The following is a 13,717-nucleotide window of genomic DNA, read 5'->3' as shown; positions in this document are numbered from 1 at the left end:
ATCCCAGGGTCCTCAGGGAGGTGGCTCTAGAAATAGTGGATGCATTGGTGATCATTTTCCAATGTTCAATAGATTCAGGATCAGTCCTGTGGATTGTAGGATTGCTAATGTTACCCCACTTTTCAAGAAAGGAGCGAGAAAGAGAAAACGAGGAATTACAGACCAGTTAGCCTGACTTCGGTGGTGGGAAAGATGCTGGAGTCAATTATTATAGGGGTAATAATGGGGCATTTGATAGCAGTAAAATGATTAATCCAAGTCAACATGGATTTATGAAAGGGAAATCATGCTTGACTAATCTCTGGATTTTTTTGAGGATGTGACAAGTAAAATGGATGAATGAGTGCCAGTGGATGTGGTGTATCTAGACTTTCAGAGAGCCTTTGATAAGGTCCCGCACAGGTATTGGGGGTAGGGTGTTGACATGGATAGAAAATAGGTTGGCAGACCGGAAGCAAAGAGTAGGAGTGAACGGGTCCTTTTCAGAATGGCAGGCAGTAGCGAGTGGAGTGCCGCAAGGCTCGGTGTTAGGGCCGCAACTGTTTACCATATATATTATGATTTGGAAGAGGGAATTAGGAGCAACACTAGCAAGTTTGCGGATGACACAAAGCTGGATGGCAGTGTGAACTGTGAAGAGGAATTTAAGAGTTTGCACGGTGACCTGGACAAGTTGAGTGAGTGGGCAGATGTGATATGAGGTTATCCACTTTGGTGGCAAAAACAAGGGGGCAGATTATTATCTCAATGGGGTTAAGTTAGGTAAGGGTAGGTACAGCGAGACCTGGGTGTCCTTGTACACGGTCACTGAAAGTTGCGTGCAGGTACAGCAGGCAGTGAAGAAAGCTAATGGGATGTTGGCCTTCATAACAAGAGGATTTTAGTATAGGAGTAAAGGGGTTTTTCTGCAGTTGTATAGGGCTCTGGTGAGACCACATCTGAAGTATTGTGCATAGTTTTGGTCTCCTAATTTGAGGAAGGACATCCTTGTGATTGAGGCAGTGCAGCGTAGGTTCACGAGATTGATCCCTGGGATGGCGGGACTGTCATATGAGGAAAGATTGAAAAGACTAGGCTTGTATTCACTGGAGTTTAGAAGGATGAGGAGGGATCAATACCTCCGTCTATGCCGCATCTGCTCCCATGATGAGGTGTTCCACACCAGGGCATCGCAAGTGTCCTCATTCTTCAGGGAAGGGGGTTCCCCTCCCCCACTATAGATGAGGCTCGTACCAGGGTCTCCTCCATACCCGTACCACTGATCTCTCCCCATCCCCCCACTCGCAACAAGGGCAAACGGAGGTTGCAGGTGGTTGCCGGAGGTTGCAGGTAGTGGAAGGTAACCACCTTCAACTAGCATCGAAACTGGCTTCGACTAAAAATTACGATTTTTAAAACGGCAACCTATTTTTAGTCGCGGCCGGTTTTGAATTTTTTGAAATAATCGCCGGAACATAGAAGAAGCGGAAACCACTTTCGACCATTAGGGAGACTGACAAAAACCTCCGGGAACCGCACGGAAACCTTGGGTGGGGCGCTAAGTCTCCAGAGGTTTCCGTTCAGGTTACCTATGTGGGACAGGGGCATAACTTGAGCACTTTTTTGCTCAAGATTCCAGACTCTGCAGTTTCTTGTGCCTCATTCTTAATGGTACTCCTCTCCTTCATCAGAGTCCAATTCTAAGTCAATAACTGAGAATGAGACCAAATGCTATTTCAAACTTTCGTGCAATTTTGAGGTAGAGATAAAAATACAATTCATTTCCAATACCTACTAGACTAAGTGGGACCCATTGGGTTCCTGTCACACAGGAGGCTTGGTCCCCCAATGCAATATCCCACCACCTACCCATAGCCCCAACTGCACAGGCGCAGGTCATTTCCCTTCATCCCTAGGACTCTCTCCCCTCCTCTTCACCTCCGTCTTGGGTAGTTTTCACCCCTGCAGTATGAACATTGACTTCTCCAATTTCAGGTAGTCCTTGCTTTCTCCCTCCATCTCCTCCATCTCCCAGCTCTCCCACAGCCTACTGTCTCCGCCTCTTCCTTTCTTCTTCCCGCCCCCCAACCCCCACATCAGTCTGAAGAAGGTTCTCGACCCGAAACGTCACCTATCTTTGCTCCATAGGTAATTCCTCACCCACTGAGTTTCTCCAGCATTATTGTCTACTTTGATTTTTCCAGCATCTGCAGTTCTTTCTTAAATAGAGAGAGTACAGAGGAGATTTACTAGAATGTTGCCTGGGTTTCAACAACTAAGTTACAGAGATAGGTTGAATAAGTTAGGTCTTTATTCTCTGGAGCGCAGAAGGTTAAGGGGGGACTTGATAGAGGTCTTTAAAATGATGAGAGGGATAGACAGAGTTGATGTGGACAAGCTTTTCCCTTTGAGAATAGGGAAGGTTCAAACAAGAGGACATGACTTTAGAATTAAGGGACAGAAGTTTAGGGGTAACATGAGGGGAACTTCTTTACTCAGAGAGTGGTAGTGGTGTGGAATGAGCTTCAGTGGAAGTGGTGGCGGCAGGTTCGTTGGTATCATTTAAAAATAAATTGGATAGGCGTATGGATGAGAAGGGAATGGAGGGTTATGGTATGAGTGCAGGCAGGTGGGACTAAGGGGAAAAAGTTGTTCGGCACGGACTTGTAGTGCCGAGATGGCCTGTTTCCGTGCTGTAATTGTTATATGGTTATATGGTTATATGGAAAAGATAGATTGAAAAAGAACAAAAGAAAGACCCCTAAACTACCAAAGTAGTGTGGCAGAAAGAATAGAAATAAGAAAAAAGTAAAAGAAAGGTGGAGATATACCTCGTCCCCCCCCCTCACTGGATGAGCATTATGTTGCTCATCCAGTTTTGTGTCTAACTTTAGTTATATGGATGGGAAAGGAATGGAGGGTTATAGTCTGAGCGCAGGTATATGGGACTAGGGGAGAATACGTGTTCGGCACGGACTAGAAAGGTCGAGATGGCCTGTTTCCGTGCTGTAATTGTTATATGTTATATGGTTATAGGACTCAAGAGGAGGTATGTTGATTCAGTAATGTGGGTACCTTTGGAGAAGGAAATTGAACCTCGGTTTGAGAAGCTTGTAACAAGAGTACAGGAATATCCTAGTCATTGATGATAGAAAACATACATGTAAGTGTAGTAGTATACTGGTTGTCATTTATTTGTGGTAAACATACACAATAAGAAACCATTGTCTCTATGAATCTAATTCTAAATTCTAAGACAGTTGTTACTGACTTTACTTTATGTAAACTAGAAAAATTCTAATAATTTTTCTGTTCTTAATGTTTTTGTCGCTCGTCGTTGGGAGGATGGGAGGACATCAGATATTCAGAATTGAGCAACAATGTTGTGATGATGTTTTGAGCATGCATGTGAATATACATGTCAGTACACATGCACAACATTTACAATATACCTGGATTTGGAAAAGCCATCTTCTGTAGAGAAGTATGCTAAATATGGCAAGTTGTGATTTGGTGGTATTGTGAGCTTTCGCGGGGAGAGTTACAGATAGTAATATTTGTTGGATACCAATATATTAAATCACATACTCCATGGTTTTTTAATCTAGTTTTACGAGAAAAACCTGCAGTAATCAAAGACCGAAAGGGGCTGAAGACCAGTGTTTACGTTGGAATGGGTTTTTTTTTTTTATCATTTCAACGTATGATAATGATTTGAATGATTTTCTAACTCCAGTGGTAATTAAAAAAAAAAAATTCCACTCCTAGTTTTCTTTACATATTTTAAGGATGTTCAAAAAGTTGAATAAAATAAACACTTATGAAATGTGTTAATTTATGTTTTTTGCTCATGCGACAAAATAAATTATATATAAAATTATACACAAGGGAGAATAAGACAAAAATTACCAAAAAACATAAGAAAATTTAGTCGAGGGTGAATGAAATTTTGTGATACACTCAAGGGTGAATGACACTGAAATAGTTTAAGAAGCATGGTTAAGAGATACTGTGCGGAAACAGGCCCTTCGGCCCACCTTGTCCGCACCGACCGGCAATCCCCACACATTAACACTATCCTATGCACACTAGGGATAATTACATTTATACCAAACCAATTAATCTACAAACCAGTAGGTCTTTGGCATGTGGAAGGAAACCAAACATCTCAGAGAAAACCCACCCAGGTCACAGGGAGAACTTACAAATTCCGTACAGACAGCACTCGTAGTCGGGATCAAATTGGGACTCTGGTGCTGTGAGGCATCAACTCCACCCAACGAGTTTAGAATCTTTTTTCCGCTAATATTGGGGTAATTAATTTAATGAATTTCTGTTTATATATATTATCAATGCGTATTGCGTTTACATGCCTGTAAAGCTGCTGCAGGTATGACTTTCATTGTTCTGTTGACCTATAACAATTCATTCTTGACCTTTAAAGAATTCTGGGGAGTGCCGCACCATGAGCCAAGTCTTAATCCACCCAAACAAAGCCGCAAAGTGCTGGATTAACTCAGCAGGTCAGGCAACATTTCTGGAGCCCATGGGTAGACGACATTGCATAAGATCATAAGATCATAAATGATAGGAGTAGAATTAGGCCATTCGCCCGTCATGACTACTCCGCCATTCAATCCTGGCTGATCATTGGAGTGTCTTATCATGAGTCAAGTTTTAGTTTAGTTTAGAGATACAGGCGGAAACCGGCCCTTCGGCCCACTGAGTCTGCACCGACAGCGATCCCCACACATTAACACTATGTGTACATTAGGAATACACTAGGGCCAATTTAAACTTTTTTAATGCCAAGCCAATTAACCTACAAACCTCTACGTCTTTGGAGTGTGACGATCCCAGAGAAAACCTATGCAGGTCACGGGGAGAACGTACAAACTCGGTGCAGACAGTACCCGTAGTCTGGATGCTGTAACCCGGGCTCTGGTGCTGTAAGCGCTGTAAGGCAGCAACTCTACTGTTGCGCCACCATGCCGCCATTTTTATCCCACCCAAACAAAGCTACAAAATACTCGTGAACTCAGCAGGAAGAGCAACTTTTCGGGAGCTCCCGCAACGGCAACTTCGAATCGCGGGGTTTGAATCGGCCATCGCAGGGCCTTACATCGCTGGTGCGGCTTAATCAGCCGCGGGACTTACCAACGCATGCCGGGGGCTTTACATCAAGAGCTTCAATCGCCTCGACGCGGGAGAAGAACAAAGAACAGGGAAGATAAGTCTTTTGCCTTCCATCACAGTGACGAGGTGTTTGGGATTCACTGTGATGGATGTTGTGTGAAACTGTGCTAATTGTGTGTTATGTTTATTTTACTGTTATGACTGTAAGGAACAAAATTTTGTTCAAACCTCTGTTTGTTTGAATGACAATAAAGGCAATTTGTATTTGTATTTGTATTTGTGTATCTGTGGAAGGTTTGGGTTCGAGATACAGCTTCGAAAGATGCTCTTCGGCCCACCAAGCTCATGCCGCCCGTTGATCACCCATTCACACTTGTTCTATATGATCCCACTTTCTCATCCACTCCCTGCACACTATGGGCAATTTCAGAGAGGCCAATTAGCCTACAAACCTGCACTCCTTGGGATGTGGGAGGAAACTGGAGCACCTGGAGGAAACCCATGCGGTCACAGGGAGAACGCGCAAACTCCCCACCGACAGCACCCGAGGTCAGGATCGAACCTGGGACCCTACCGATGTGAAGCAGCAACTCCACCAGATGAGCCTCTGCAAATCCTAAAAGGGATTCAGAGTTAGTATTTCAGGGTGAAGAACCTTAATCAGAACTGGGAGAAAGATGAAACATAGTCTTAAGTTGTAGGGAAGGTAGAGAGAAGTGGATAGGACAAAGGGATACGTTTAAAAACCAATTTTAACAAGCAAGTCAATGGTTCAATGGTGCTTTTAATGTTTGTCATTATGTTGCCATGAAAATGAGGACAAGTGGTAGGAGGTTAAACAAACAAAAGAACATAAAATCAAGAAGCTTTAGGAAATGTCAACAGGTCAGCAATGTTAGTGGATTGAGAATAATTAGTTAACTGACAATCATGATGTCAGAAGAAAATGGAAAGGCAATTCAGAGTTGGTGGTTCGAAATACCAGGTGATTTATTAAATCTGGTGCGTACCAGGAGACCTGTCATAGCTGATCTCCCAAGTGTGACTTTGGTACAGCTTTTTATACTCTCAGATGACGAGATAACTCATAAAGGACAGTGAAACTTCATTTAGTTAGTTTAGAAATACAGTGCGGAAAACAGGCATTATGGCCAACGAGTCCGCGCCGACCAGCGATCCCGCACATTAATGCTTTCCTGCACACACTAGAGACAATTTACATTAATAACAAGGTAATTAACCTAAAAAACTGTACGTCTTTGGGGAGTGAGAGGAAACGAAAGATCTCAGAGAAAAACCCACGCAGGTCACAGGAGAACTTACAAACTTCGCACAGACAGTGCCCGTAGTCAGGATCAAACCCGAGTTTCTGGCACTGGAAGGCAGCAACTCTACCACTGTGCCACCGTGCTGCCTCTATGAGGTTTTAATTACTGAAACTTGACTAACAATAAAACGAGGTCTTGCACAGAAGCTTGACAGACAGTTAGACAAGGCCTTGCACAGAGTGGAACACATTCTGTTAATTAGGTGAAAACCAGAATGAGATGATTATCCACGTCTAACTTAGTTGACAGTGGGTCCAATTTTCTGTTACAATGATAGGTACTATAAAATAGTCTATGAAATTCCTGAAACTTGGAGTCATCACTGCTGCATTCCACATCTCTTCTTTTAGACTTTCTCTGCAGTTCCCTGTCACCACATTAGTACAATCCATATCCCTTATTCACGAGTTATTAGCCAACATTGTTCTTTTTCCCCACAACTTCACAAAAGCAGAATTGGCCATTTTCTGATGAAGGCTCTGAAAGTATTTCACCATTGAATCACTGTTGTGTCTGGATGTGTCCAGACAGAAGATAAGGTGCTGTTTTCTTCCGTGCATTGGACTTTGTTATATTGGTCCGGAATGTACTTTATATTAGTTTGGAGATACAGCATGGAAACAGACCCATTGGTTCATCGAGTCCACGCTGACCATCGATCCCCGTTTACGCTAGTTCTACATTATCCCATTTTCGCTAAAACTCCCTACATATTCGGGGCAATTTAAGGAGGCTAATTAACCCAGAAACCTGCACATCACAATAAACTAGACTGAACTAAACATCTTTGGGATGTGGGAGGAAACCGGAGCACCTAGAGGAAACCCACAGAGTCGCAGTGACAACATGCAAACTCCACGCAGACAGTTGAACCCGGCTCTCTGTAAGGCAGGAACTCTACCGCTGCGCCACTGTGCTGCCCTGGGTGGGGAAGGTTGAGTGGGATATATGCCAAAGTAATTAAATGGCGCATCTTGTTCAGCATGGACAAGTTGTGCCGAAGGGCGCTTTTGACTGCTCTCCAGAATTTCCATTGACTGCCCCTAGTTTCCCAGTGCTCAAGCCATTCTTCACAGTGAAAACCGAGGAGAAATACTCGCTGAGAACCTTGCCTTTCTCCTGTACCTCCACAAAAGGACGGCACGGTGGTGCAGCGGTAGAGTTGTTGCCTGACAGCGCTTACAACGCCAGAGACCCGGGTTCAATCCCGACTACGGGTGCTTGTCTGTACAGAGTTTGTACGTTCTCACCGTGACCTGCGTGGGATTTTTCCGAACTCTTAGGTTTCTTCCCACACTCAAAAGACGTACAGGTTTGTCAGTTAATTGGCTTGGTATCAGTATAAATTGTCCCTGGTGTGTGTAGGATAATGTCAGTATGCGGGGATTTCTGGTCAGTGTGCTCGGTGGGCCGAGGGTCCTGTTTCTGCACTGTCTCTCTAAACTAAACTAAACACAGAGTTGACCACTTGCTGAGTTTATCTTTGTGTGTCTCTCTCTCTTTAACTTACACTGTGGATTATCCTCAATTTTATACTTAAAATATAAACAAAACTTGCTGAATCCAGGCAGCATCCAGAGATGTTGAGTTACTCCAGCACTTTGTGTTTGATGAATAAACCCCATTGCAGTTCCTTGTGTCTCAACGTTATATTATCAATGCTATGAATTGATGCTTCACCCATTGTCTTCATGCCATCAGCAGTGTGAACCCAAATAAATTAATCTCCTTGACTATTCCTCCTCTACGATATTCAAAAACCATCCTCTTTAAACTTATGTCCATTGAATTGCCCCAAAGCATTAGCATCAACAAAGTCACCAAGGCAGCAGGGGCGGCACGGTGGCTCAGCAGTAGAGCTGCAGCCCTACAATGCCAGAATCTCTGTTCGATCCTGACCACTGATGCTGTCTGTATGGAGTTTGCACGTTCTCCCCGTGACCTGCTTGGGATTTCTCCGAGGTCTTCGGTTTCCTCCCACAACCAAAGACGTACAGGTTTGTCAGTTAATTGGCTTGTTGTAAAATGTCCCTAGTGTCCCTTTTTTTTCCAGTGTGTGTTGGATAGCGTTAATGTTCGGGGATCCCTGGTCGGAGTGGGCTCGGTGGGCCAAGGTGCCTGTTTCCGTGCTGTATCTCTAAACTAAACTAAACTAAACTAAACTAAAGTAGATAGCTCCTCAGAAACTGCCGCGTCTAGGCTTACGGAAGGTGTAAAGTGGCTGTGGTTCAATTTCAAGTTCAAGTTCGAATTTATTGTCACATGCACCATTAAGGTACGGTGATATTTAAGTTACAATACAGCCATACTAAGTTAAAAGCAACAATACGCACAGTCACATAAAGTAAATTTAACATAAACATTCACCACAGCGGAATCCACATTCCTCACTGAGATGGAAGGCAATAAAGTTCAATCATTTTCATCCTTGTTCACCCCATGGTCAGGGACGTTGAACCCTCCGCAACCGCCGCTACCGATGGTCCGATGTCCGAATCCCTCATGTCGGGAGATCGAAACTACGGCATCGGGATGGATTGGAACACTCTACGGCATGGAGCTCCCTAGTCGGCCTTCACGGGCCAACCATGGGCTACACAGTGTTAAACTCCACAGGCCATGCGGTTGGAGCTCTTTTCACAGACAATCCTCGCAAAGGATCGTTGGCTCCACAATGGTAAGTCCGCGCGCCCACGGCTTGAAGCGCCGGGCCGGTCTTCAGGAAAGACCACACCGCTCCACGTTGTTAGGCCGCAGGGGGGACGGACATACGATACGGAGAAAAATTGCATCTCTGTTGTGGTAAGTGACTGAAAATGGTTGCCCCATGATTCCCCCCCCCCCCCCCCCCACATAAAACAGTCCAAGAACACTAAATCATACATTTAAAACACATTTAAAATAATAAAAAAAGAGAGGGGACATACAGATTGTTGGCGAAGCAGCCACTGCGGTGGCACCACCCGCTGCTCTGCCCGGTACCCGGTTTATGTGCTGATCTGAACCCTGTGAAAACTTCGCTACCATGAAGAAGCAGGAGAGGGTGGTTTTTTAAAGATACAGCATGGGAATAGGCCCAGCGGCCCATCAAGTCCACACCGACCATCCATCACCCATTCACATTGGCCTTATGTCATCCCACCTTGGCAGAACTCCCCTGCACACTGGGAGTAATTTGCAGCAACCAATTGACCTACAATCCTGCACATCCATGCAAATTTCTCAAAAAATTGAATGATTCATAAAATTTGCTAATGCAATAATCCATTTGCTTAAAAATAAAACTGGCATTATGTCAACCGGATAAGGCTTTTCTTTCAAATATATTTGTGTTGCTGTGCAAGAGGGAACTGCAGATGCTGGTTTATACTGAAGATAGAATAAAAATGCTGGAGTACTCAGCGGGACAGGCAGAATCTCTGGAGAGAAGGAATGGGGCTTCTGAAGAAGGGTTTCGACCCGAAACGTCACCCATTACTTCGATCCAGAGATGCAGCCTGTCCCACTGAACTACTCACATTTTGTGTCTAACATTCTACTATCATTCACTATAGTTGTGCTAACATGAGGTACTAGTCTTTCATACAAAAGTGTGCAAATGAATGTATCTATTCATTTCCTCAGCACATGTAGGCCATTCTAATTTGCCCAACTCATTCTGTTACACTGCATTGTTTCTACATGAATTATAAATAGTTGGGCCGAAGGGCCTATTTCCACGGAGTAAGACTCTGTGACTATGACTCTAATTCAAAGTTTGGGGAAAACTTTTTTCTCTTATTCAATGATATGAACTCACTAACGTCCAGAAAAGGAGACATCTCTCCAGTGCCTTGAGTAGCCCAATACAGGGATCTGATAATGTCTTTCTGGTCCAGTACAAATCCTCTCCTCTTGCAAGCCTCCCTGAACATGTTGGCAACTCCTTCGATTCCACTCACTGAACAGATACAAACACTGGCATTGTCTATGTAATGTGCTTGACTGTGGGTCGAGGTGTCCTTGTCCCTGATGTAGTTGAAAGATTGATTGAACAGAGACAACATGGAAACAGGCCTTTCGGCCCACTCAGCCCACACCGACAATCGATCACCTCCTCAGACTAGTTCAATGTTTTTCCACTTCCTCACAGGTTGAATTGCTTTCCAATAATTATAAGTGAGCATTGTGGGGAGAAAAATAGAGAAAATGTCAATGGCAGACTAAAGGGCCTGTCCCACCAACGTGATTTTTTGGGCGACTTCCCGGCACTCGTCATAGCCGCAGCAGGTCGTTGAAAATTTTCAACATGGTAAAAATCCAACGGCAACCAGAAAAGGTTCGACTCTTTGGGTGACTTCTCACGACCGTACAGGTGGGGTGACATGTAGAACATTTTTGGAGATCTGCTGCTGCGACTATGACGGGTGCCGGCAAGTTGCCCAAAAAATTGCATAAGTGGGACAGGCCCTTTAGGCAACCAGAATCAACTGCTGTGTGAAAGAGCCACGGGAACTCGTGTCAAAGACAGTCATAGTTAAGAAGCTTTTTGAAATGTTCCTTCCAGTGATAATCTACAAGTCCATCTATGTGTCATGGTCCTATGTGTCCAGGTGTAGGAAGGAACTGCAAGTGCTTCATTACACCAAAGATAGACACAAAATGCTGGAGTTACTCAGCGGGACAGTCAGCATGTCTGGAGAGTTTGCTCGAATATCTTACAAAACATTTGTAAGTTTTATGTGCATTTTCTCTTGCGTGTAGGTTTCTTTCAAGAAACTGAAATAATTTCTTCACCTGGTTTATGGCCTTAGTTAGGAATTGGCCTTAGTTAGTTTTTTTATTGCACTTGTTCGTAGGTCTATTGATATTAGAAGTAGCTTGTACCACCATTTCTCATCCCAGTGAGCATGTAAGCAATTACATCTGAAACAACCATTCTTAGAATTGTTGACAGTGTAAGCATGCAGGTACAGCAGGAAGTGAAGAAAGCTAATGTCATGTTGGCCTTCATAACAGAGGAGTTGAGTACAGGAGCAAAGAGGTCCTTCTGCAGTTGTACAGGGCCCTAGTGAGTCCACACCTGGAGTAATGTGGTGCAGTATTAACCATATAACCATATAACAATTACAGCACGGAAACAGGCCATCTCGACCCTTCTAGTCCGTGCCGAACACGTATTTTGCCCTAGTCCCATATACCTGCGCTCAGACCATAACCTTCCATTCCTTTCCGTCCATATAACTATCCAATTTATTTTTAATGATAAAATCGAACCTGCCTCCACCACCTTCACTGGAAGCTCATTCCACACAGCTACCACTCTCTCTGAGTAAAGAAGTTCCCCTCATGTTACCCCTAAATTTTTGTCCCTTAATTCTCAAGTCATGTCCCCTTGTTTGAATCTTCCCTACTCTCAGTGGGAAAAGCTTATCCACGTCAATTCTGTCTATCCCTCTCATCATTTTAAAGATCTCTATCAAGTCCCCCCTTAACCTTCTGCGCTCCAAAGTATTGGTCTCCTAATTTGAGCAAGGACATTCTTGCTATTGAGGGAGTGCAGCATAGGCTCACAAGGTTATTCCCAGGATTGGTAGGACTGTCATAGAATAGAATGCCTTTTATTGTCATTCAAACAGACAAGGTTTGAACGAAATTTCATTCCTACAGTCTTGACAAAATGATGAAAGAATGGATTGACTGGGCTTGTATTCACTGAAATTTGGAAGGATGAGATTGGATCTTATAGAAACATATAAATTTTAAGGGATTGGTCACGCTTGATGCAGGAAACATGTTCCCGATGTGGGGTGTCCAGAACCAGGGGCCACAGTTTAAGAATAAGGGTCGGCCATTTAGAACTGAGATGAGGAAAAACATTTTCAACTAGAGAGTTGTGAATCTGGCAGTGGAAGGCAGTGGAGGCCGATTCACTGGAAGCATTCAAAAGAGAGGTAGATAGAGCTGTCAGGACTAGCGGAATCAAGGGATATGGGGAGAAGGCAGGAACGGAGTAATGATTGTGGATGATCAGCCATGATCATATTGAATGGAGGTGCTGCCTCGAAGGGTTGAATGAACCTACTCCTGCACCTATTTTCTATGTATCTATGTATCTCCATGTTTAGGATTGTTAGCACGCTGTCTAGGATTGTTGTTCACTCGTACTTTTAAATTGGTAACTGTTTTTAAATTGCTGACACGTTGAATAGAATTCTTAAACAGTGTTTAGAATCTGTTGACACGGTGTTTGGAATTGGTGACACGTTTTAATTGTTAACACGGTGTTTACAATTTTATATTGACACGGTGTTTAGAATTGTTGACACAAATGTTACAGTTATTGTTGACATGATGTTTAGAATTGTTGACACGGTGTTTACAATTATTGTTGAAATGGTGTTTAAATTGTTGACATGGTGTTTTCAATTATTGTTGACACGGTGTTTACAATTGTTGACATGATGTTTTCAATTATGTTGACACGGTGTTTACAATTGTTGACATGATGTTTAGAATTGGTGGCACGGTGTTTACCATTATTGTTGACATGTGTTTTACAATTGGTGGCACGGTGTTTACAATTGTTGTTGACATGGAGTTTACAATTGGTGGCACGATGTTTACAATTGTTGTTGACATGGAGTTTACAATTGGTGGCACTGTGTTTACAATTGTTGTTGACAAGGTGTTTACAATTGGTGGCACGGCATTTACAATTGTTGACACAGTGTTTACAATTGTTGTTGACACAGTGTTTACAATTGGTGGCACGGCATTTACAATTGTTGACACAGTGTTTACAATTGTTGTTGACACGGTGTTTTACAATTGTTGTTGACACGGTGTTTACAATTGGTGGCACGGCATTTACAATTGTTGACACAGTGTTTACAATTGTTGACACAGTGTTTACAATTGTTGACATGATGATCACTATTTTTGGTGACACGGTGTTTACAATTGTTGACACGGTGTTTACAATTGTTGACATGGTCTTTACAATTGCTGTTGACACGGTGTTTACAATTATTAACACAATGTTTAAAATTGTTGTTGACACTGTGCTTACAATTGGTGTCACGGTGTTTACAATTGTTGACATGATTCCTCCATCCAGGTTTGCATTTAATGCATTCTTCATTATTATTGTTACTGGAGTCCCGTTTTTGTTTTCACACATTATATAAAATCTGATATGCGCTGGCGAATCTTCATTAAAAAGTACAAATTTGTATCTGGAAGATTGCAAAAACAGAATTTTCTTTTTTTTGTCATACACTTCAGGACAAATT

At 43.1% G+C, this 13,717-nt stretch overlaps 1 long non-coding RNA gene across 2 annotated transcripts in view; it reads right to left on the bottom strand.

Moving 5' to 3' along the window:
- The window catches only part of LOC116982432, a 110,996-nt gene that overhangs the window by 31,975 nt on the left and 65,304 nt on the right, over window positions 1–13,717 (bottom strand). Inside the window, exon 3 of one of the 2 annotated variants that reach the window (XR_004414458.1) lies at window positions 12,483–13,660. The exons of the other annotated variant lie outside the window; for it this stretch is intronic. This is a non-coding gene — a long non-coding RNA (uncharacterized LOC116982432). Of the gene's footprint in view, window positions 1–12,482; window positions 13,661–13,717 lie in introns of those variants that run through there. 2 annotated transcript variants of the gene reach the window in all.

The sequence above is a fragment of the Amblyraja radiata genome, chromosome 1, assembly GCF_010909765.2.
Source record: "Amblyraja radiata isolate CabotCenter1 chromosome 1, sAmbRad1.1.pri, whole genome shotgun sequence".
Lineage (NCBI taxonomy): Eukaryota > Metazoa > Chordata > Chondrichthyes > Rajiformes > Rajidae > Amblyraja > Amblyraja radiata.
The sequence above is the reverse complement of the archived record's forward strand: the minus strand, read 5'-3'. Positions and strand labels throughout refer to the sequence as shown.